The sequence below is a fragment of the Pan paniscus genome, chromosome 18 (assembly GCF_029289425.2).
Source record: "Pan paniscus chromosome 18, NHGRI_mPanPan1-v2.0_pri, whole genome shotgun sequence".
NCBI classification, from domain to species: domain Eukaryota; kingdom Metazoa; phylum Chordata; class Mammalia; order Primates; family Hominidae; genus Pan; species Pan paniscus.
Genome location: NC_073267.2, coordinates 20,449,670 through 20,474,681, shown reverse-complemented (window position 1 = coordinate 20,474,681; position 25,012 = coordinate 20,449,670). Strand labels below are relative to the sequence as shown.

The 25,012-nt window shown below is 46.6% G+C and overlaps 1 protein-coding gene across 6 annotated transcripts in view; it reads right to left on the bottom strand.

Moving 5' to 3' along the window:
* Positions 1–25,012, bottom strand: part of SYT17 (synaptotagmin 17) — a 99,928-nt gene that overhangs the window by 58,202 nt on the left and 16,714 nt on the right. The window lies entirely within an intron of this gene.

The following is a 25,012-nucleotide window of genomic DNA, read 5'->3' as shown; positions in this document are numbered from 1 at the left end:
GTCTCCCAGGCTGGAGTGCAGTGGCACGATCTCAGCTCACTGCAAGTTCCACCTCCCGGGTTCACGCCATTCTCCTACCTCAGCCTCCCGAGTAGCTGGGACTACAGGCGCCCACCACCACGCCCGGCTAATTTTTTTTTTTTTTTTTTTTTTTGTATTTTTTAGTAAAGACAGGGTTTCACCATGTTAGCCAGGATGGTCTCGATCTCCTGACCTTGTGATCCGCCCACCTCGGTCTCCCAAAGTGCTGGGATTACAGGCGTGAGCCACCGCGCCCAGCTGAAATGTTGACTTTCTATGTGAGTGCAATGCCCTTCCTCCATAAGCCCCCAGTGAGGCTGACAAGCTGCATTTCACACTGGATTATATTGGTCTGTTATTGTCAGGCTTTTCATTAGTCTCATCTGATGGGTATCTTGTGGGTTTAATCTGGGTTTCCCTGACTGCTAAAGAGGTGAGCACCTTGTTGTGTTATCAGCTACTTATGCTTTCTCATCTATGAAAACCCTGCTCATTTCTTTTTGATCATTGTGTATTTGTCTTTCTCTTATTAATTTCTAGAAGGGCCTTTAAGCATTATGGATACTATTATTCAGCAATTACATGTTTTTATGGGTTGAATTATTTCCCTCCCCAAAATTCATATTTAATTTCCAATCCCCAGGATCTCTGAATGTGACCTTATTTAGAAATAATGTCCTGGCAGGGTGCAGTGGCTCGCGCCTATAATCCCATCACTTTAAGAGGCTGAGGCAGGCAGATCACTCGAGGTCAGAAGTTCGAGACCAGCCTGACCAACATGGTGAAACTCCATCTCTACTAAAAATACAAAAAATTAGGCAGGTGTGGTGGTGGGTGTCTGTAATCCCAGCTCCCTTGAACCCGAAAGGCAGAGATTGCAGTGAGCCAAGATCGTACAACTGCACTCCAGCCTGGGTGACAGCGCGAGACTCTGTCTCAAAAAAAAAAAAAGAAGGTCCTTGTAGAAGTGATTAAATAAGATAAGGTTATACTGGAGTAGGGTAGGCCTTAATCCAATGACTGATGTCCTGATGAAAAGAGGACATTTAGACATGCACGCAGGGAGAATACCACGTGAAGATGAAGGCAGAGATCTATAAGCCAATAGACACCAAATATTGCCAGCCAACCACCAGACACTGTGACAGAGGCCTGGAACAGATAATAGCTTTGCCAACACCTTCCTGACATGATTTGGCTCTTTGTCCCCACCCAAATCTCATGTGGAATTTTAATCCCCACATGTCAGGGGAGGGACCTGGTGGGAGGTGATTGGATTGTGGGGTGGATTTCCCCATGCTGTTCTCATAACAGTGAGTGAGTTCTCATGAGATCTGACAGTTTAAAAATGTGTGGCACTTCCCCCCTCACTCTCCTGCTGCCATGTAAGCCATGCTTTGCTTCCCCTTCACCTTCCACCATGATTGTAAGTTTCCTGGGCCTCCCCAGCCATGCAGAACGGTGAGTCAACGGAACCTCTTTTCTTAGTAGTGCCCAGTCTCAGGTGGTTCTTTATAGCAGTGTGAAGGACTAATACACCTCCAATAATTGCAGAGAGTAAATTTATGTTCTTCAAGCCACCAGTTTGCGGCATTTTCTTACAACAGCCCTAGAAAACTAATATATGTGTATAGCAAACGTATCCTCCCAGTCTGTGGCTTGCCTTTTAATTCTTTTTACTATGTTTCCTGATAAGCAGAAGTTCATCATTTTAATGTGGTAGGATGCATCCCTCTTTGCCTTCATTGGTTCATACTTTATTTTCTGACTTTTTAAAGAGGTGCTTTGCTATACTAAGCTCATAAAGATCTTTATTTCCTTATAAAACTTAAAGTTTGGCCATTCATCAGTTCCTGACCATCAGGATTTGATTTTGGTCTGCGTTATGAGGTAAGGCTCCATTTTCTTTCTTTCTTTTTTTTTTTTTTTTCCTGTTTTGTTACAGACGGGGTCTCACTGTGTCACCCAAGCTGGAGTGCAGTGGTGTGATCACAGCTCGCAGCCTTGAACTCCTGGCCTCGAGTGATCCTCTTGCCCTGGCCTCCCAAAGGATTATAGGTATGAGCCACTGTGCCTGGCCCCATTTTCATTTTTGAGGGAGTGGCCACCTTGTTCCCTATCTTTCTGCTCCACGAAGCTGTGAGCTCATTGAGGGTAGTGACCTTACATAACTTTCCCCCAATGTTGGAGGTGAGGCCTGGTGGGAGGTGATTGGACCGTGGAGGTGGATTTCCCCCTTTGGTGCTGTTCTCATGATAGAGTTCTCAGGAGATCTGGTTGTTTAAAAGTGTGTGGCACCTCCCCATTCTCTGTCTCTTCCTCCTGCTCTGGCCATATGAGGTATCTCTTTGCCCCCCTTGCCTTCCACCATGATTGTAAGTTTCCTGAGGCCTCCCCAGCCATGCTTCCTATGCAGCCTACAGAACTGTGAGTCAATTAAACCTCTTCTTTATAAATTACCCAGTCTCAGGTATTTCTTATAGCAGTGTGAGAACAGACTAAAAACACCTGTAAATATGACTGTCTTAGTCCATTTCGCATTGCTATAGAAGAATAACTGAGGCTGGGTAATTTATAAAGAAAAGAGGATTAAGTGGCTCGTGGTGCTGCAGGCTGTATAAGAAGCATGGCACCAGCATCTCCTCTGCTTCTGGTGAGGGTCTCAGGCTGCTTCCACTTTTGTCAGAAGGGGAAAGGGAGCTGTCGTGTGCAGAGATCACAGGGCACGAGAGGAAGCAAGAGAAATGGGGAAGGCACGAGGCTCTTTGAAACAACCAGCTCTTGTGCAGAACTAACAGAGCAAGAACTCACTTACTACCATGAGGATGGCACCTAGTCAGTCATGAGGGATCCACCCCCATGACCCAATACCTCCCATTAGGTCCCACCTCCAACATTGGGGATCACATTTCAACATCAGGTTTGGCAGAGGAAACACATCCAAACTATAGCAATGGGGGTCCACAGTCCTTATTTGGAAATAGGGGTTTTGCAGATGTAATTGAGTCAAGATGAGGTCGTACAGGAGTAGGGTGGGCCCTATATCCCATAGGACTGGATTTATGAAATGGGGGAAGAAACATGGACTAAGACACACAGGGGAGAATGCCAGGTGAGGACAGAGGTGGAGGCTGGAGGGATGCATCTCTCAGCCAAGGAGTACCAGGATTGCTGGCAGCCATCAGAAGCCACAGGAGAGGCCTGGGGTGGTTTCTCCTGTAGAGATCTGCAAGGAATCAACTCGGCTGACACCCTGAATTTGGACTATGAGCCTCCAGAGTTGTGAGGGAATAAATTCCTGTTGTTTTAAGGCACCCAGTGTGTATTACAGTGGCCCCAGAAAACTAACACACTGGTAGATTAAGACAAAAGACAAAGAGTTACAGACCTCCATTGCAATCGCAGCTCTCCCACACACACTGAGTGTGTGACCTCAGCCATGACGCTGAACCTCTCTGAGCCTCATTCCTTTCCTCCTAAGAAAAGGAGGACACATACCATATACTCCACGAAGTTCTAGTGGAGAAGGCTGATCTTTCTTGAAATATTTCCGTTTGTTCACATGACACTGTCTGCTCCTGCTCTTCCTCTTACCTTCTAGCTTCTATTTCTTGGTCTCCACAGTTCTTGTTTCTTCTCTCCTGCCCTTAAATGTAGTTTCCCCCAGAATTCAACTCCTAGTCACCTTTACTTTACTTTATATGGTGTTTTTGGCAATTTTCTTGACGCCTGTCATTTCTACTATCACACTGACTATGTAACCCAAATATACTTTCTTTATGAGTTCTAGTCCTGCCTACGCCTTCTTTTTTTCTCTTTCTCCTTTCCTGTTTTTCCTTCCCTTCCATAAATATTTATTGAACATGTATTATGTACCACTAGGGAACAAGACAGAAAAAAATCCCCCTCCTTTTGGAGTTCACATTAAAGGGGAAGAAACATAATAAGGAAATTAATATGTAGTGTCTGATAGCAGTTAAGTGCTAGGAAGAAAAACAAAGCTGGCATCGGGGATAGAAAGTGATAGGGCTGCTCTTTAAAAGGAAAGTCAAGGGGCTGGGTGCAGTGGCTCACGCCCATAATCCCAGCACTTTGGGAGGCCAAGGCCGGTGGATCACTTGAGGTCAGGAGTTCAAGACCAGCCTGGTCAACATGGTGAAACGCTGCCTCTACTAAAGACACAAAAAGTATCTTTGTATCTTTATACTAAAGATACAAAAAGTAGCTGGGTGTGGTGGATGTACCTGTAGTCCCAGATACTCAGGAGGCTGAGGCACGAGAATCACTTTAACCTGGGAGGCAGGGGTTGCAGGGAGCTGAGATCACGCCACTGTACTCCAGCCTGGGTGACAGAGTGAGACCTTGTCTCAAAAGAAAAAAAAAAAAAGTCAAGGAAGGCCTCTCTGAGATGGTAACCTGAGTGAAGAAAGGAGGGAGCCATGAAGGTATCTGGGGGGACAGCATTCCAAGGAGAGACATGGTAGTGCAAAGGCCCTGAGGTAGGGCCACGCTAGGTGTGCCTGAGATACCCAGCAAAGTTGATGTGGCCAAAGCAGAGTCCAGGAGGCCACTGACCAGGGAAATAAAGTTGGAGGGAGATACAGGGGCTGAGTCTCATTTAGATTTTATGTTGAATGAGACAGGAAGCCATTAGAAGGTTAGATGCAGGAGTAAGACATGAACTGACATTTATTTTACTGTATTCCCCTGGCTGCTGGGTTGAGAAATGCAATGCAAAGGAATGAAGCAGGGAGACCCATGAGGGGTGTCCTAACACTGCAGGTGAGAAGTGAAGGTGGCCTGGACCTGGTTGTAGGAGTAGAAGGGTTTGAAGGGGTTGATGGGGCTGGCCTGATTTGCTGATGAGTGTAGGCTATGACTCCTGGGTTTGGGGATAAATGCGGGTGTCACTGATGGATATGGGGAACACCGGCGGAGGAGCAATATGGGGCAAAATCAACAGTCCAGGGTAGGAGTGAGACATGAGCCAGCCACTCCAGCAGGCGGCAAACTAAGTTCAGTGTTTCCAAAGCTGCCCTCAACAGAGCCACTGAGGGTGCTTGTAAATACAGATTCCTGGGGCCTCCCAGAGCCTACTTGATCAGATTCTTCAGGGGAGGGGCCTGGGAATCAGAATGTTTCACAAGTGCCCCGGAAATACTGATAACACTGGTGTTTCAAGCCACGGCATCAGATGAGATCACTCAGGTATCTTTAGTTAAGTCCACTGGAAGCCTCCTCAGGGGTGCTCATCCTCAACACCCTGCACCCCAAACTTAGCTCATCAGCACCACCCTGCCCCATCCTCACCTGCTCCTCCTGTCTCACTGTCCAGCACCCCTAACCAGCAAGCCCCTCGACCCCGAAAGCTGAGTGAGGCTCTAGAGACCTCCCTCACCCTCTGCCCTCGTGTCGTTTCCAACTCCAAAAAATCCTCCAAGCCCCCCATGCCTGTCCAAAATCACTCCTGGATCCCTCCCCCACCACATCTAAGGTCACCTTGCCCTGTTCTCAAACATTCTCAAATCAGTGGTTCTCAAGGGGGTGATTGTGCCCTGCAGGGGGCATGTGGCAATGTCTGGAGATATTTTGGGTGGTGACAAGTCGGGGAGAGGGAGTTACTAGCATCTAATGGGTGGGTCCAGGGGTACTGCTAAATCTCCAACAATCCACAGGACGGCATCTACAACACAGAATGGTCCAGCCCAAGGTGTGACGAGTGCCAAAGCTGAGAATCCCTGCTCTAGGTCCACCTCGTGCTCTGCTCCAGAAACAGCAACCTCAAATTCAAATCTGACCAGGGCCTCCCCTATTTTTTGTCTTGTAACGGCTCCCATCCCCCTCAGGATGAGTGCTAAGATCCATGGCCTGGTCTGAGGCTTTTCATTCCCCAGCTTCCACTTCCGTCAATCTTATGTTGCACCATTGCCCACACGGTAAAACTATGTGCCAGGTAAACAGAACATTCCAGACCATCCACCAACCCCCATCCCATGCGCACCCACAGCAGGGCAGGTGTCCCTGCCACGTGCTTTCCTGTGAGCCTGAGATTTACCTCTTTCAGTGAACACGTGGCTGTTTATTCTACCAGCAGAAACTCCACCCTGTGCCAGGCAAAGGTGCTGCATTGGGCACAGAGCCGTGACTGAGTCCCTGCAGCGGAGGGAACCACTCAGGATTCTGGGTTCTAACTGTGGCCTTCAGCCTAGACTGCGAGCCCTTCACTTACCACTTTATCCCCAAGACCCAAGCCAGAGCCGACATATGGGCAACCCCCTAACATGCTGACTAAATAAACAAATGATAACCATAGCGGAAACATTGACCAATCACTTCTGTACCACACTTGGGGCTGAGCACCTTGCTTCTTATCACATTATGTCATTCAGTTCTCAAAGGGCCCTTCGATGATGGTGCAGGCTCAAGCGATTCTCCTACCTCAGCCTGCTGAGTAGCTGGGACTACAGGCATGCACCACCACGCCCAGCTATTTTTTTTTTTTGTATTGTTAGTAGAGACGGGGTTTCACCATGTTGGCTAGGCTGGTCTTGAACTCCTGACCTCAAGTGATCCAGCCTCCTCGGCCTCCCAAACTGCTGGGATTACAGGCGTGAGCCACTGCGCCTGGCCAAGTGCTTTCCTTTATTTTCCCCTTTAATCTTCACAGCAACCCTATGGGAGAGTTACTGTTATTATCCTCATAATATATGACAGTAAAGGGATCTTTTATGCCTGAAAGGTCCAGGCATGTGCTGACATCACATTGTAAGTAGGTGGCAGAGCCAGGGTGTGAATAGAAAATACATATTGGATCTTTGTCCCCGTTGCTGGCAAAGACCTTCCAAAACCCCTGAACACTTACAGAGGTCGAGGTGGAGGGATAGCTTGAGCTCACAAGCTTGAGACCAGCCTGGGCAACCCCATCTCTACAAAAAATAGAAAAAAATTAGCAAGGCATGGTGGTGCATGCCTGTAGTCCCAGCTATTCTGGAGGCTGAGGTGGGAGGATTGCTTGAACCTGGAGGTCAAGGCTGCAGTGAGCCATCACTGTGCCACTGCACTCCAGCCTAGGTGACAGAGCAAGACCCTGTCTCAAATGAAAATAAAAATAAAATGCCCGGAATCTCCAGAATGATCAGAGTGTCTTTTGTATGTTAATGAGATGACTGGATGGGACTGGTCTTCAGAAAGATCAAAGCATGATTAAAAGGTTGGAACTTTCAGCTGCACTCCCAGACCTCCAGGGAGGGGAGGGGCTGGAGGTTGAGTTCTGACACCAATGGCCAATGGTTTAATCCATCCTGCCCATACAATGGTATCTCCATAAAAACCCTAAATGAAGGGATTCAGAAAGCTTCTAGGTTAGTGAATACATCAAGGTGCTGGGAGGGTGCTGTGCCCGTTGAGGGCGTGAAAGCTCCACACACAACCCCCTGCCTCATGCCTTGCCCTATGCATCCTTTCTACTTGGCTGTTCCTAGGTTGTGTCATTTATAATAAACTGGTCATAGTAAGTAAAGTGCTTTCCTGAGTTCTGTGAGCCTTTCTAGCAAATTATTGAACTTGAGGAGGGGGTCGTGGGAACTCCCAATTTATTAGCCAGGTCAGTCAGAGGTACAGGTGGCACCCTGGGGCTTTTGACTGGTATCTGAAGCAGGGGCAATCTTATGGGACTGAGATCTTAACCTGTGGGGTCTGCACTAACTCCAGGTATTTAGTGTCCATATGAATTGAATTGAAGGACACCAAGTTGGTGTCCAGAGAAATGGAGAAGTGGTTGGTATGAGGGAAAAAAACCCACAAACTTGGTGTCAGAAGAGTGAGTAAAAACAGTTTACAAGGTATGAATATAAAGAAACTAACTCCAGATCCTGAACTCTTGAAAACTATGCTTTTTGGCTTTTACTCCCACTTTTCCTACTGAAAATTGAGGCTCAGAGAAGTCAAGTAACTTCCCCGATGTCACACAGTGAGTATCCCCTGGAACACTAATGCCTGGACTAAGCAAGTGCTCAGTAAGTATCTGTTGAATGAATGAAGGTGTCAGTGGTCAAGTCAGGGTTGGAACTTGGGTCTGTCAGATTTTAAAGCCCACCCCCTTACCCACTATACTGGCACACTGTAAGAATCTAATAGATCTATTGGTCTTTTTTTTTTTTTTTAAGCAGAGGCATCCCTTGTAGCTACTTTCCTTTCTTATGTCTGCTGCCCTTAGAAGCCCTCCCTATTATCAAAAATGGCACCTTCTCTCAGTCTGTGGTTTTGGGGGGCCACAGAAGAGATATCTGTGGCTTCTATTTGTTTAGCACTCCTCCCCTCCCCACTTTTTCCAGTGTCAGAAGCTCTTTGGCTGTGATTTGGGTGGGGCTGACACTGGGCATTTGTACAGGAGTCAGCTGGTGGTCACTGATTCTGACAATCTACTGTGTAAGAGTCTATCTGATGACAAGGTTTGAGTCCCTGAATTTAGCTGTGCCTGAAGCTCAGGGAACTCCTAGGGTTCTCAGTTCCCTAAGTACCTCTTCCCCTGTCCCCCATGAAGGAAGCCTGAGTTGGGGCTGTGTCCCTGGTGACCCAAAGGGTCCTGACACATCACACAAATCTCGGGAGGCAAGTCCTTCCATGCCACAGATAAACAGGCCTCCATGACCACCTTTGTGCCACCCAGAAACCAATTTCCTCTCTCACACAGGTTCTATGTGCAGGTGATGTGGTCCCCTGGACTGTCCGGCAGTAGCTGGGGCCTCAGTGGGACCTGGTGCTGAAGCAGACCTCTACTGTTGGCCTCAAGAACACTGAGGGACCATTGAGAGAGCCCTGGGTGGTGGGGAGTCAGAGCTGCCCCCCAGCTGGTCTCCCCACCGGAATGTGCAGCCTTTATTCCAGTGATGTTGATGAGCTGATCCGACCTTCTGCCTCCACACATCACCTCTCGGTTGCCCAGTTTAATTCCCTAAGGAAGGTCATAGGGTCACCAGCATGGACAGAAGCTCTTTTGAAACTAAACCCTCAATCTCACCTCTCCTCTTCTCTTCTTTCTCTCAACACTGGGTTTACACACATCTTGAGGCCAACACCAGCTGTAGTAAAAGTCAAGATCAAACACCTTCTAGCCACACCATCTAGACATATCTGACTGCACCTGCCCTGGACACCCTGCCCAAGGGGGAAACCCACTGGATTCTCTATCACCTAGAAATAAAACTCGAATGGAGAGAAATGAAGAGGGAGTGACCTCAGTCCATGGAGCCGAGTCAATTAATCTGATCCTTCTAAGGCTTTGCTGTCAGTAGAGGAACCCCTTGCCTCTTATGGCTGCTGCACACTTGAATATGGCTAGTGCAAATTGAGATGTGCTGTGAATGTAAAAGAGGCAATGGATTCAACCATTTAGTGTGAAAAATGAATGTAAAATTTCACATCAATACTATTTTACTTTGATGACTTGTGGAAATGATAACACTTTGGATGTATCGGGTTCCATAAAATAATATTACAGTAAATTTCACCTATTTCTTTTTAGTTTCTAAAATGTGTTTCCTAGGAATTTAAAGTTAGGGTCATGTATATGGGCCCATGTATATGGCCCATTAATATGCAGCCCATGTTGTATTTGTTGGGCTGCACTGCTCTAGAGAGAAGTCCATGGGCACCTAGTCTAGAGATTCCCAGAGCTACCCTGAGGGCTTGGTGATTCACTTCTTTTGATACTATAAACTGCTCCACTATCCTTTCAATACCACCCTCTCTTTCTCCCAGAGAGTCTGACATGAGTCCTGGCTCTGCCATTTACTAACTGGATGACTGTGGGCAAGTTTCCTAACTCCCTGGCCTGAGTTTTCTTATCTGTACAATAGGGATAGTAAGGACACCAATCATATAGTTGCTGTGGGAATTAAATGGGTTAATATATGTGAAGGGCTTACAGCCCAGATTTAATAAATGAGCCTATCATCATCTTATTCATCATTTCCTTAAGCTGCCAAAGTCAGTTTTGCTGCTGCTTGAAATGTAAAGACCTTTTTCTTATAGCCCCATTAGTTTTCTCATTCATAGATATCAATGTCATCCTTTTTTGTTTGTTTGTTTGTTTGTTTTCTTGAGACAGGGTCTTGCTCTGTCACTCAGGTTGGAAGTGCAGTGGTGCAATCATAACTCACTGCAGCCTTGAACTCCTGGGCTCAGGGGATCTACCTGCCTCAGCCTCTCAAGTAACTAGGACTATAGGTGTGCGCCAACATTCCTGGTTAATTTTTTATTTTGTAGAGAAGGGGTCTTGATTTGTTGCCCAGGCTGGTTTGAATTCCTGGCCTCAAGCATCCTCCTGCCTTGGCCTCCCAAAGAGCTGGGTTTACAGGTGTGAGCCACTGTGCCCAGCCTAATATGATAGATATTGAGGGCCATGGCTGTTTTTCAAAGGCAACTTCAGGTAATAAGAATATTGAGCTCAGAAGTCACCCTGTTTAAGTTCATGTCCAAGCTCCACCATTCGGTGAATAACTTTAGGTGAGTCACTCATTAACCAGGACCTCAGTTTCCTCCTGTGTAGAATGAAGGAGGGTCACCATACCTCACAGGCTTGAGTGAGTCTGCAGTGGGACCACATATAGAAAACACTTTGCACAGTGTCAGGAAACAGGACACATCTGACAAATGCTCATACTTATTACACTACGATGAGAGTCTCAAGGGCAGGGACCAGGCTCTCACTCATGTTTATAGCCCGGAACCTGCCATACATATGTGGTCAATCAATGTTGACAGCCCTTGGAAACATTCAGCTTCTCCCTCTCTGAACAAAGCCCTTCATGTTCTCTCTGAAGCTTACCACCAGAAACCTAGGCCACCCACCCACCGACCACTCAGAGCTCATAGCCTCATCTTCTCAATCCCACATGAAGTTGATGAATTGCTTGGATGACAATTATTACTTTATTCTCCTCAATCAAACTGAGTTGAAATTTCTTGGCTAGGAAGACTTCAATGTAATTATCATGGTAATGACTGACATTGACATTTATTTAGTGTTACCAGTAGGAAGTTCACATTAATTGAGGCCTTGCCTCATGCCACAGGCATTATCAGATGACAGCCTAACTATGACCCTTGATGTTGGGGTTGTTATTCTTGCCATTTTCCAACAAGCTGAGCCTCAGTGAGACAGGGCAACAGTTAACACAGCCTCCTCATGTTCAATGGAACACAGCCTCCTCCATTCACTAACTTCATGGCCTTGGGTAAGTTACTCAAACTTTCTGTGCCTGAGTTTCTTTAACTGTAAAATGGGAATAATAATAGCCCCTGGGTGGAAATGAAAACCCTTAGAACAGTAAATGATCCATGGTAAGCACTCAGGGAGAGCTAGCAATGATTATTATCAATGACATTGAGTAATTACCCAAGGTCACACTGCTGGAAGTGGTTGGGCTGGCTCTGACCTGAAAATTAAAGGACACTAGGTCTGTGCTTTTGACCATGATATGGCACCACTGTAAACATGTGCCAGGCTCTCTGATCTTCATGCTTCATAACGACTAAGTCTGATTGCCCACAATAACCCTTTAAAGTAAGTACTACTGCGATCAGTGTTGTGGTGGTAAATCTTTAGTTCTTGGAGTGGGGTGGGCAGAGGTTCTAACTTATGACACTGGTCAATTTCATACACAATAGCTGGTCTCCAGCTATCAATGTGATGATGTTAACCAGCTTGCAAAATTCTTGAAAACTTAACAATTGGCTCTGGGAGCCAGCACACCACACAATCCCCATTTACAGACAAGGAAATTGAGGCTTAGAGATGACAAGTAACTCACCTGAGCCTACACCTCTAGTGGATGTCAAAGCCAAGACTTGAAGCCAAGTCTGTATGACTGCAGGGTCTATGCTCTTAGCTATCATGAGATCGCCTCCCTTGTGGGGTATAGAAGTTAGTACAGTGAGTGTTGGTACAGTACAGCAAGACCTCCTGCCCGAAAGCCATGTGACATTGGACAAGTCACTCAACCTCTCTGTGCTGCAGTTCTCTAGTCTATATAACAGGAAAGTTGGTCCAAATCACCTCTGGTTCCTCTTCTAGTTCATTTTATAACTAGGAATCAAAAGTCCATGTTGAGGCCGGTCACGGTGGTTCATGCCTGTAATCCTTGCACTTTGGGAGGCCAAGGCAGGTGGATTGCTTGAGCTAGAAGCTCAAGACCAGCCTGAGCAACATGGCTGAGCAAATTAGCCAGGCATGGTGGCTCACGACTGTGGTCCCAGCTACTCAGGAGGCTGAGGCAGGAGGATTGCTTGAGCCAAGGAGGTAGAAGCTGCAGTGAACTCTTACTGCACCACTGCACTCCATTCTGGGCAACAGAGTGAGACCCTGTCTCAAAAAAATAATAATAATAACAAACAAACAAACAAACAAAACAAAACAAAAAAAACCTGTCCTCTTTCTTTAGAGGCCCTGTCTCTAAAAAAACAAATCAAAACAAACAAAAAAGTGCACGTTGATATCTAAAATGCAAAATCAATTTCTATTTAAGGAGGAAGAAAACATGAAGGACCGCATGAAAAGAAACTTCTAGTTAATGGCTGCTTTGTAAGACGCTGGCCTGGGCCCAGCTCTGGCCACACAACATTGCCAAAACACTGCTGTCCATCAGAACCTGAGCAGGAAACAATTTTAATATACACACAAAGGCCAGGACTCTACAGAGAGGGTCAAGGCTGACAGCAGCTCAGGGCAAGTTAAAGAGGGATTTCTCATTAAGAAACCTGGCATTTGCCTTGTCAAAAGCCTCGTCTGGTAAGGTACCAGGTGGTGAGTGATCTCAAAATACAAAATGCAGTAAGATGTCTCTGTTTACCAGGCGGTTTTTGGCAGCTGACAAGGCAGGCTGGGGGCGTTTGTAACTCCAGGCAGTTTCCAAGTATCGGGTCCAATGAGCACATAACTCTGAGCACCTCAAATTATCAAGTATTTTGGCTTAAAAAAAAAGTCCCAGAGAAACTATTCTGGATGACATTACAATGGTGGACCCATGTCATTATACATTTGTCCAAACCCACAGAATGCACAACGCCCAGAGCATCCTAATGTAAATTATGGATTTGGGGTAATAATGATGTGTCAGTGTAGGTTTATCAGTTGTAACAAATGTACCATTCTGGTAGGAGATGCTGATAACAAAGGAGATTACATACGTGTAGAGGCAGGGTGTATATGGGAAACCTTTGTCCCTTCCTCTCAATTTTCCTATAAACCTAAGACCACCCTAAAAAATAAAGTCATTTTAAAAAAAAATTATTCAGCTGGGTGCTGGTGGCTCACATCTGTAATTCCAGCACTTTGGGAGGCCAAGGCGGGTGGATCACATGAGGTCAGGAGTTCGAGACCAGCCCGGCCAACATGGTGAAACCTTGTCTCTACTAAAAATACAAAAATTAGCCAGGTGTGGTGGTGCATGCCTGTAATCCCAGCTAGTCAGGAGGCTGAGGCAGGAGAAATGCTTGAAATCGGGAGGCGGAGGTTGCAGTGAGCCGAGATCATGCCATTGCACTCCAGCCTAGACAACAGAGCAAGACTCTGTCTTTAAAAAAAAAAAAAATTCTTCTATCGACTGTCTGCCTGGGGCATGGTTATGACCAAAGTAGTATAAATTGAAACACAAATCAGATTCTAAGCCAATTCCTTCTGGTTTCAATCTCAATTGTGTCTCAATCTCCCCCCTTCTCGGTGCGTTCCTTCCTTGGGTCCCTCCCTGTGACCTTCTGGCACCTGGGTTCCCAATCACCATTTATTCAGCATATATAGCATGACTCCATCTTTTTTTTGAGTCTTTTTGGTTTTGGTGGGTTTTTTCTTTTGAGACAGGGTCCGGCTCTGTCACCCAGGCTGGAGTGCAGTGTTGCCATCATAGCTCACAGCAGCCTCCACCTCCCATGCTCAAGTGATCCTCCCACCTTAGCCTCCCGAGTTGCTGCGACTGTGGATGTGCATCACCACATCAGGCTAATTTTTAAATTTTTTATAGAGATGGGGATCTCACTCTTTTTCTCTGGGCTGGTCTTGAACTCCTGACTCACATAATCCCCCCGCCTTGGCCTCCCAAAGTGCTAGGATTACAGGAGTGAGATGGAGTCTTGCTCCTTCACCCTGGCTGGAGTGCAGTGGCGCGATCTCAGCTCACTGTAACCTCCACTTCTCGGGTTCAAGCGATTCTCCTGCTTCAGCCTGCTGAGTAGCTAGGTAGGATTAGAGGTGCCCACCACCATGCCCAGCTAATTTTTGTATTTTTAGTAAAGATGAGGTTTCACCATGTTGGCCAGGCTGGTCTCGATCTCCTGACCTCAGGTGATCTGCCTGCCTCAGCCTCTCAAAGTGGTGGGATTACAGGTGTGAGCCACCATGCCTGCCCCCACTCCCCAATCTCTTAAAAAAAAAAAAAAAGGTTTGTTTTGTTTTGTTTTGTTTTTTAAAAAAAGGTTAAATAAATAAATGAAAGAAGCAGTGCCATGGAGGAGAGTGGCTGAGAGTACAGCCTCTGCAGCTGGATGACATGGGTTCAAGTCCCAGTTCTGTGGCTTGGATGGGTTGCTTAATGCATGCCTCAGTTTCTTCATCTATAAAATGGGGTGATAATAATAGTTGACACAATAAAAGCACTTAGCAGAATGCCCAGTGCACAGTGAGTGCTATGTGAGAGCTTGCCACCATCACTCTCCTCACAGTGCTCCCCCAGATCCCCATGCAGTAAGAATTATTATCCCTAATGTACAGCCTAGGAGTTAGACCCAAGTTCACACAGCTGGGAAATGGTGAAGCTGGAACTTTTAACCAGATCAGTCTCATTCAAAAGCGCATGCTCTTTACACAGTATTTGTTCAATTCAGAAGACATCTATTGAGTTCCTTCCAAGTGCCAAAGATACCAAGACTAGAACCCTTTTATTTGGCTGGGCGTGATGGCTCACATCTGCAATCTCAGGACTTCGGGAGGCCAAGGCAGGAGGATTGCTTGAGGTCAGGAGTTCGAGACCAGCCTGGGCAACACAGTAAGACTCCGTCACTACAAAAAATAATTTAAAAATTAGCTGGGCGTGGTAATTCACACCTGTGGTCCAAGCTCCTTGGAAGGCTGAGGCGGGAGGATCACTTGAGCCCAGGAGTTTGAGGCTGCAGTGATCATGATCGCACCACTGCACTCCAGCCTCGGTGACAGCGTGAGACCCTGTCTCTAATACATCAATAAATAAAGATACCAACACGAAATAACAACAAATGCTGATGTCTATGGGGTATTTACTCTGCCCCAGGGGCTGGCCAAACCTTTTCCTGTACATCAGCAGGATGCTGAGTGAGGGTGTTTCCTGTTGACCCCAGAACACGCTGCCCTGGCCCAAAGTGAAGACCAAGGAGAAGTACCCAGGGGCCAGCAACATGTGGGACACAACATCTCTCTCTGCGATTTGTGAGAGGTGGAGAGGTGGTTCTGCAGCGTTCACAATCCTCCCTACTCCCAGTATCTACGTGTAAAAGGGATGAGGGGAGAGGGAGCATTGGCTGAGTGGAGACAGCTATAGATTTTCTTTGTCATCCGTTCCCCCAAAAGCTCAGAGAGAGACATGGCTGCCAAGACAGTCACTTGCAAAGATTGGGCACCTCTATAAGAAGGGGGGACTGGCATCTTTTTCTTTACAGGTTTCCGCTTAGCCAATGTTCTTATTCATCTGCATTGCACCTTCCTGATCAGAAGAAAGGGGAAATGAAGAGAGATGGCAAGCAGGGAGAAGGTGAGGCATGGAAGATGCTGCATTCTGAGCCCTGAGGGTGGCAAGAGAAAGTGTAGCAATGCTAAAGGTGCCCACCACAGCACCTAGCCCCGACCAGAACAGACTTCGTTGACTGCCTACTGTCAGCCCTACATCTCTGCTTAGGTCTCTCGGCCAGTGGAGTCTTTCCTACTTGTGCCCACAAGGCAAGTTGGAGGTGCCCAGGGAATTAAGGACTTTTGGGAGCATCCTGCAACCCATGCCACATGGGAACTCGGCGAATAAATACCCCAGCTCCCTCACCCCTGGGGTAGGCTACACTGAGTTCCCCAGTATGATTAAGCTCTAGTTGCCCACAATGGTGAGACACTTTATTGGTCTCATTTCCTCCCTTCTCTTCTGGTGTTTCTCAGCATCACTTCCTAAAGAAAATGCATGCACTCAAATCTTTGTCTTTAGAGGAACCCAACCTAGGATAACAGATGACTTTCCCAGGTGTCAGCAGACACTGGAGAAGACAGCTTGGTTAGTGGCCACATGCACAGACTCTGCTTCCTAAGCCACAATGCTCTGAATTCTAGACATCAAAGGTCTAAAAGGCTTTCATTTGGGCAGTGCAAATCTCAGGTTGAAGCAATGTTCGGAAACATAAATATCCAACATTCCAGTGTGCAAATATCACTTTTGACTAAACATATTTTCTTCTTCCAGGCCCAAATCAAACATTCCTCTTCAGTGGGCAATCTGGCTTTGTAATGTAAGATACTGCATCCTGACATGACTCAGAACTCTTCTACATGAATGCCTAAGAGCACTTTAACTTGAATCTACTCCTTCCCAGAACGGCTCCATAAAATATCATCTTAGTGGCAGCCCTGTATGGGGTGCACCCTGCACACCGGCCACTGAAGCAGCTGGGCACAGCACTTGCCACGCCAGCTTATGAAACCATCACAACATCCAACCCCTAAGTGGCAGAGCCAAGTTTTAGATGCAAGTCTGGGCAGGTCAAATGTCCGAACCCTTTCCACCTTCCACCTTTCACCTTTCACCTTCCACCAGCCACCCAGTGTTTCTCGGAACGAGGTCCAGAGTTTACCTACATTAGAATCTCCCAGCCCATTGGCTCAAGTGCAGATTCATGGGCCTCTCACCCAGGATGTGGGAAATCAGAATTAGGGAGGCTGAGGTCTGGAGGCTCCACAGTCACAGCTCCCACCTGATTCGGATGCTTGTTAAAGTAAGAGAACCATCACAGTAGTAGAAACCCACTTGACCACCCCCAACCGACCCCGCACTGTTTGATATTCCTTGTTTATAGTTTCCTCAAAGGCTGCTTCTGGGCATCAAAGCCTCTGCTTTCAAATTGCATCCTTTGTCACCGCCACCTTACACGGGGTCCAGATCATCACCACCTCTCACCTAAGAGACCACAGCAATTTTTCCTAACTGGCACCGGTACTTCTTGTCTTTTGCTCCTCAGCATTTTCCTATGAACGTTCTCTCTCTCCCTTTTCCCTGTAGAAACAGGGTCTCTTCATGTTGCCCAGGCTGGTCTCGAACTCCTGGCCTCAAGCAGTCCTCCCACTTGGCTTCCCAAAGTGTTGGGATTTTAGGCATGAGCCACCACACCCAGTCTACATTTCTTTTTTTTTCTATGAGACAGGGTCTCGCTCTGCCGTCCAGACTGGAGTGCAGTGGTGCGATCTTGGCTCACTGCAGCCTCTGTCTCCCGGATTCAAGCGATTCTCATGCCTCAGCTTCCCGAGTAGCCAGGACTACAGGCATGCGCCACCACACCTAGCTAATTTTTGTACTAAAAAGTAGAGATGGGATTTCACCATGTTGGCCAGGCTGATCTCGAACTCCTGGCCTCAAGTGATCCTCCCTCCTAAGTCTCCCAAGGTGCTGGAATTACAGATGTGAGGCACCGTGCCTGGCCGTGGCTTACACTCTCAACACTTTCAAATACAGAGAGGCTTAAAGAATTGTACAGTGCGGCCACGCGGTGGCTCGCGCCTGTAATCCCAACACTTTGGGAGCCAAGATGGGCAGATCACGAGGTCAGAAGATTGAGACCATCCTGGCTAACATGGTGAAACCCCATCTCTACTAAAAATACAAAAAATTAGCTGGGTGTGGTGGCGGGCACCTGTAGTCCCAGCAACTTGAGAGGCTGGGGCAGGAGAATCACTTGAACCCGAGAGGCAGAGGTTGCAGTGAGCCGAGATCATGCCACTACACTCCAGTCTGGCGACAAAGTGAGACACAGTCTCAAAAAAAACAAAACAAAACAAAACAAAAGAACTGTACAGTGCACACTCTTAGATACATCCCCTAGATTCTGAAATGAACAGTTACTGATATTAACAATGTTGTAATTATATTTAAAATATGCTCTATTTGCTTCTTCCCTATCCATCTATCACTCTATCTTTTTTGAACGCATTTCAAAATAAGTGGCTGACATTGGTACACTTCCTCACTGTCTTAGTCCATTCAGGCTGCTGTAACAAAAATACTATCAACTGGGTGGCTTGAAAACAACAGAAATTTATTTCTCACCCTTCTGGAGGCTGAGAAGTCCAAGATCAAGCCACCAGCTGATTTCACGTCTGCTGAGGACCATTCCTCATAGATGGGACCTTTTGGTTTTGCCCCACATGGAGGAAGGGGCAAGGCAACTCTCTGGAGCCTCTTTACAAGAGCGCTAATCCCATTGAGAATGGCTCTGCCCTCATGGCCTAACCACCGCCCCAAAGGCCGTCTGAATACCATCCCCTCGGGGTTAGGATTTCAACATACGAATTTAGGAAAACTTCAGACCATGGCACCCATACACATTTCGGCATATCATTAACCAGAGTTCAGTGTTTGTTTATGGTGGGTTTTTTTTTTTTAGATTAAACTTATATGCAGTGAAATGCACAAACTTTAGGAATACTGGATGAGCCTTGCCAAATGGATACAACTGTGTATCCTTCCTAACGCTCAGAAAGGTTCCCGCATGGCCACGGGGCATCTAATCTCTCCACTGCCCTTGTTATTCCTTCCCCAAACCACATGAACTCAAGAGAAAATGAACCACCTACATCGTGGATATTTTTACGGCTTAAAAACACACACACAGTTGGTCAAAAAGCCATCTGCACACCCATGTTCATAGCAGTATTATTTATAATAGCCAAACGGTGGAGGCAACCCAAGTGTCCATTAAAGGATGAATGAATCAACAAAATATCACACACAGACACACACACACACACACACACAGGAATATTATTCAGTTCAGCCTTAAAAAGGAAGGAAATTCTGACTCATGCTACAACACAGATGAACCTTGAAGACATTATCCCGAGTGAAACAAGCCAGCCACAGGAAAAATAATCTATGACTCTACTTATATGAGGTACCTAGAATTGTCAGATTCATAGAAAGTAGAATGATGGTTGTCAGGGGCTGGGGGGAGAGGGAGATGGGGAGTTATTGATTAATGGGTGTAGGGTTTCAGTTTTGCAAGAGTTCTGGAGAGGGATGGTGGTGATGGTTACACAACAATGTGAATGTACTTAATGCCACTGAACTGTACAGGCAAAAATGGTTAAGACGGTAAATTTCATGGTGTGTGTATTTTCCCACAATTAAAACTAATAATTTTTTTTTTTAATTTCGAGATGGAGTTTCACTCTTGTTGCCCAGGCCAGAGTGCAATGGCGCGATCTCAGCTCACTGCTACCTCCACCTCCCACGTTCAAGCATTTCTCCTGCCTCAGCCTTCCAAGAAGCTGGGATTATAGGTGCCCGCCACCACACTTCACTAACTTTTTGTATTTTTAGTAGAGACGGGGTTTCACCATGTTGGCTAATAATTTTTTAAAAGAGTTGAGCCTACACAGATTTCAATGGCTTTCAATCCATTCCGATGAGCAGAATTTCTCTAAATAGCCAGTGTAATTTCATGTCTATGTCAATCCCCTCGTCCTACTCACTGTATGGTCTTATTTTCATTATCTTCCGGCCAACCTTATCACTGAGACCCCAAAAATGCCATAGCTCCATTAGCTGCCAGTTTCCCGAATGCCAAGATCAAAGATGCAGTCAGATAGGATGTTGCAAGACAGATGGGATGTTCTGCCTTGAACCAGGAGGTGCCTATATGCTGGCCCCACAAGCCACCCATTCATCTTCCACATGGGTTTTCCAAGAAGAAAGTATAACTAGACACTAAGCATTAGCTCAACTCCACACTCCATTAGAATAGGCTAAAAGTAAGAAATTGAATAGTTTTGTCTTGTATACCATTACACAACTGCCTCCTCTCCTTTCCATTCCACTGACCAACCAACCAATTTGGTGAAGGCAGATGTTAGCTTCTAACAAAAATCAGCAATCAGGGCAGCTATTCTGGCTCACGTCTTTAATCCCAGCACTTGGGATCCTCCCAAGGCAGGAGGATCGCTTGAACCCAGTGGTTTAAGACCAACCTGGGCAAAATAATGAGACTCCATCTCTACAAAAAATAAAAAATTATCTGAGCATGTTGGTGTACACTTGTGGTACCACATGGTCCCAGCCACTTGAAAGGCTGAGGTAGGAGGATTGCTTGAGCCCAGGAGTTCAAGGCTGCATTGAGCCATGATTACACCACTGCACTCCAGCCTGGGTGACAGAGCAAGACCCTGTCTCAGAAAAAAAAAAAAAAAAGACAGGTTGAGGTCCTAACCCCCAGTATCTCAGAATGGGACCTTATTTGGAAATTGGGTCATTGTATATGTCGTTATTTAAATTAAGATGAGGTCACACTGGAGTAGGGTAAGTCCTAATTCAATATGACTGGTGTCCGGTGTCCTTATAAGAAGAGAAAGACGTGGCTGACGCCTGTAATCCCAGCACTTTGGGAGGCCGAGGCAGGTGGATCATGAGGTCAGGAGATCGAGAACATCCTGGCTAACACGGTGAAACCCCATCTCTCCTAAAATTACGAAAAATTAGCCAGGCGTGGTGGTGGGCACCTGTAGTCCCAGCAACTCGGGAGGCTGAGCCAGGAGAATGGCGTGAACCCGGGAGGTGGAGCTTGCAGTGAGCCGAGATCGCACCACTGCACTCTAGCCTGGGCGACAGAGCAGCACTCGTCTCAAAAAAAAAGAAGAGAAGAGACACAGACACACACAGGGCAAAAATGTCCATGTGATGTTAGAGCAGGGATTAGAGCAACGCAGCTCCAGCTGAGGAATTCCAAGGACTGCCTGCAACCACCAGAAGCGAGGAGGAGCAAGGAAGGCTTCCCCTCCAGGTTTCAGAGGGGACATGACTCTGCTAATGCCTTGATCTGGGACTCCTTGCCTCCAGGCCTGTGAGACAATAAATTTTTGTTGCTTTAAGCCACTCAATTTGTAGTACTCTGTTATGGCAGCCCTGGCAACAAATCTACATCCAAATCCCCATCTCCGGCTCTGCTTCTAGGGAACCCGGCCAAAGACAACCAGCTTGTTTCTTTCTTTCTTTCTTTTTTTTTTTTTTTTTGCAGAACTTAATTTTTTTTAACTTTTATTTTAAGTTCAGGAGTATAAGCGCAGGTTTGTTACATAGGTAAACTTGTGTCATGGGGGATTGTTGTCTAGATTATTTCATCACCCAGGTATTAAGCCTAGTACCCATTAGTTGTTTTTCCTGATCCTCTCCCTCCTCCCACCCTCCATTCTGTGAAAGGCCCCACTGTGTGTTGTTCCCCTCTCTGTGTCCATGTGTTCTCAGCATTTAGCTCCCACTTACAAGTGAGAACACGGAGTATTTGGTTTTCCATTCCTGGGTTAGTTTGCTGAGGATAATGGCCTCCAGCTCCATCCATGTTCTTGCAAAGGACATGATCTTGTTCTTTTTCATGACTGCATAGTATTCCATGGTATATATGTACCACATTTTCTTTATCCAGTCTATCACTGATGGACATTTAGGTCGATTCCATGCCTTTTCTATTGTGAATAGTGCTGCAATGAACATAACGCATGCATGTGTCTTTATAATAGAACAATTTATATTCCTTTGGGTATATGCCCAGTAATGAGATTGCTGGGTGGAAAGGTATTTCTGTCTTTAGGTCTTTGAGGAATTGCGACACTGTCTTCCGCTATGGCTGAACTAATTTACACTCCCACCAACAGTGTATAAGCATTCCTTTTTCTCTATAACCTCACCAGCATCTGTTATTTTGGACTTTTTAATAGTAGCCATTCTGACTGGTATGAGATGGTATCTCATTGTAGTGTTGATTTGCATTTCTCTAATGATCAGTGATGAGCTCTTTTTCATATGATTGTTGGCAGCATGTAAGACAACCGGCTTTTCCACTCAAAGAGCGTAATTTCCAGAGTAAGCATTAGCTGGGCAATAGGAGCATATTCTTCCCTCAGTCAGAGTCTCCAGTGCCTCTCTTTGTGTGAGCTTCTTGCCTCACTAGTATGAGTCTGGTATTCAAAGTGAAATACTCATATAGCATGACCTTCCTAGTGGATTCCATCATTTAAAACTTCTGCCTGAAATACATTTGCTCCCCAAATGTGAGCAAATACATCCTGATCCACTCCAACGGTGCAAGACCTGCTATATTGGAATTACTGAGAGATGGTACCTCAGTCTTCAATATGGTGCCCATTTTCAAGGCCAATTTTGATCATTCTTAATAAAACGAGTCTTGGCAGGGCTCAGTAGCTCATGCCGATAATCCCAGTAAACTTTAGGAGGCCGAGGTGAGAGGATCACTTGAGACTAGGAGTTGGAGACCAGCCTAGGCAACATAGCGAAATCCCCATCTCTGCAAAATATATTTTTTTAAAAACTAACCAGGTGCAGCGGCATACAACTGTAGTCCTAGCTACTCGGGAGGCTGAGGTGGGAGGATCTCTTGAGCCCAGGAGTTTGGGGCTGCAGTGAGCTGTGATTGCACCACTGCATTCCAGCCTGGGCGACTGAGCAAGACCCTGTTTCTAAAAATAAAAAATAATAATAATAATTTTAAAAAAGCAAATGAGTCCTGATTGCCCATTTATTACCGCATGCAGCACACTGCATTATGGCTTGCTGTTTACCAAACTGTCTTTCCCACTAGACTGGAAGTTTCCTGCTGCTAGGAATGGTATGGTATTCATTTTTATTAATCCAACTAGAAATGCCGGGCATATAATAGGACCTCAAGAAAAACAGAATGAAGAAATGAGCAGATCAGAGAAGAAAAAACAAAGAATAATAAAGAGGGGAGAAGAGAAGGAAAACAAATATCTTAAGGGTCCAGATGACGCTTCCAAAAACTATTTTGAACAGTACTAAGAAAACACTCATCATCATCAGGAATGAGAGACAGAAGGCATTTACAGCCAGGATTTAAGAGTCAAACCCACAATTAAAGGCATTAACAGCCACTACTTGGCTGATAATAGCACCAGCAAGGCTGGAAGCCCGAGTGTGACAGACCAGAGTGTAAATCAGATGAGCAATTAGAGCAGTTGACCTGCCTGCAATATTTCAACTTTATACACACTTTTGTTATTTTATTTTTTTAGAGACAAGGCCTCACTCTATTGACCAGGCTGGAGTGCATTGGCGCAATCATAGCTCACTGCAGCCTCAAACTCCTGGGCTCAAGCAATCCTCCTGCCTCAGCCTCCCAAGTAGCTGGGACTACAGGCACATGCCACCATGCCTGGCTAATTTTTTTTTTTTTAATGTTTTGTAGAAATAGGGTGTCACTATGTTGCCCAGGCTGGTCTCGAACTGTTGGGCTCAAGCCATTCTCCCACCTCAACCTCCCAAAGTGCTGGGATTACAGGTGTGAGCCATTGCACTCAGCCCTATACACATGAATACTTTTAATTTATAGAGGCACTGAAAGGTCCCCATGAAACTAAGGCACGGCCTGCAGCTCTATCAAGGGTGAGGAGCCAGCCCTTGTCTGGGAGAAACCTGCTCCCGCAGTGACCTGAAACAGGCCTGGCTGTCCCTCTTCAAATGGAAAGGAGACGGCAGCCCTGAGATTAACTCAGCTGAGGAGACGCCAGCTCCTCTGCCGCAAGAAGGCTCAGCATCAGGAGTGAACGGGAACACTCCCCGCCTCTTGTCTGCCCAATTAGATATTCACCAGGTGTGATTACCGCTTAGTGCACTGGAAGGCGACGCATTACAGGCTCACTCTGAATGGGTTCACAATAGAAGACGTCGTCTCCTGACAACTGGGCCTGCCACTGTGGAGTGCTCGCCACCCGCCAGGCCCTCGCTGCGAGGTGGTGTTACTACCTCCACTTCACCTGAAGTGAGGTGAGGGAGCACAGGGGCCCAGCAACAGCTAGGCACTGGGAGGAAGGTTGCAGCTTGGACCCAAGGCCATTTTCTCTGCACGTCACCAAATGGCTCCCCATGGAAAGGCAACTTTTTTCTTTTTTTTAAGAGACAGGGTCTCACTCTGTCAACCAGGCTGGAGTGAGCTGGAGTGAGTGCAGTGGCTCGATCATAGCTCACTGCAGCCTCAAACTCTAGGCTCAAGAGATCCTCCTGCCTCAGCCTCCCAAGTAGCTAGAATTACAGATGTGCACTACCATGCCTAGCTAATTTTTAAATTGTTTTTTGTAGAGACGGGGTCTCACTGTGTTGCCCAGGCTGGTCTTGAATGCCTAGACTCAAGTGATTCTCCTGCCTCAGCCTCCCAAAGTGCTGGGATTACAGGCATAAGCCACTGCGCCTGGCCTGGAAGGCAGCTCTTATTGACCTCATGGTGGCCAAAGCCCCCTCCCCTGTTTCTCCATCTCCCGTCCCTGTTCCTACAACAGCCATCCCACAGGACAGGGAGAGAAGGAAGGGAAGAGGGGAGGAGGGGAGGGAGGAAGGAGGGGAAGGAGGGAGAAAGGGAGGGAAGAGGGTAGCAGGGAAGGAAGGGAGGGGGAGGGAGTGAAGAGAGAAGCGGGAAGGGAGGGAGGGAGGAAGGAGTGGCTGGGTCTTTTCCTTTCCTTGGGCTCCCCACATCCTTCTACCTACAATGGGTAGACAGGAATGCCCAACAGCCAACTGGAGACACAGCCTGGTCCGTGGGTGGCTTCCCGAGCAGCCAACCACATTTCCCTGGGCTGGACAGGGGGAAGGAAGCCAATCTAACAGTTGGCCTGAAAAACATCCATGCCTCATCCTGTTTTCCAGCCTTCACTTTTTCCCCAAAAAAATCAATTTCTGAAAGTCAAAATGATTGATAGCTT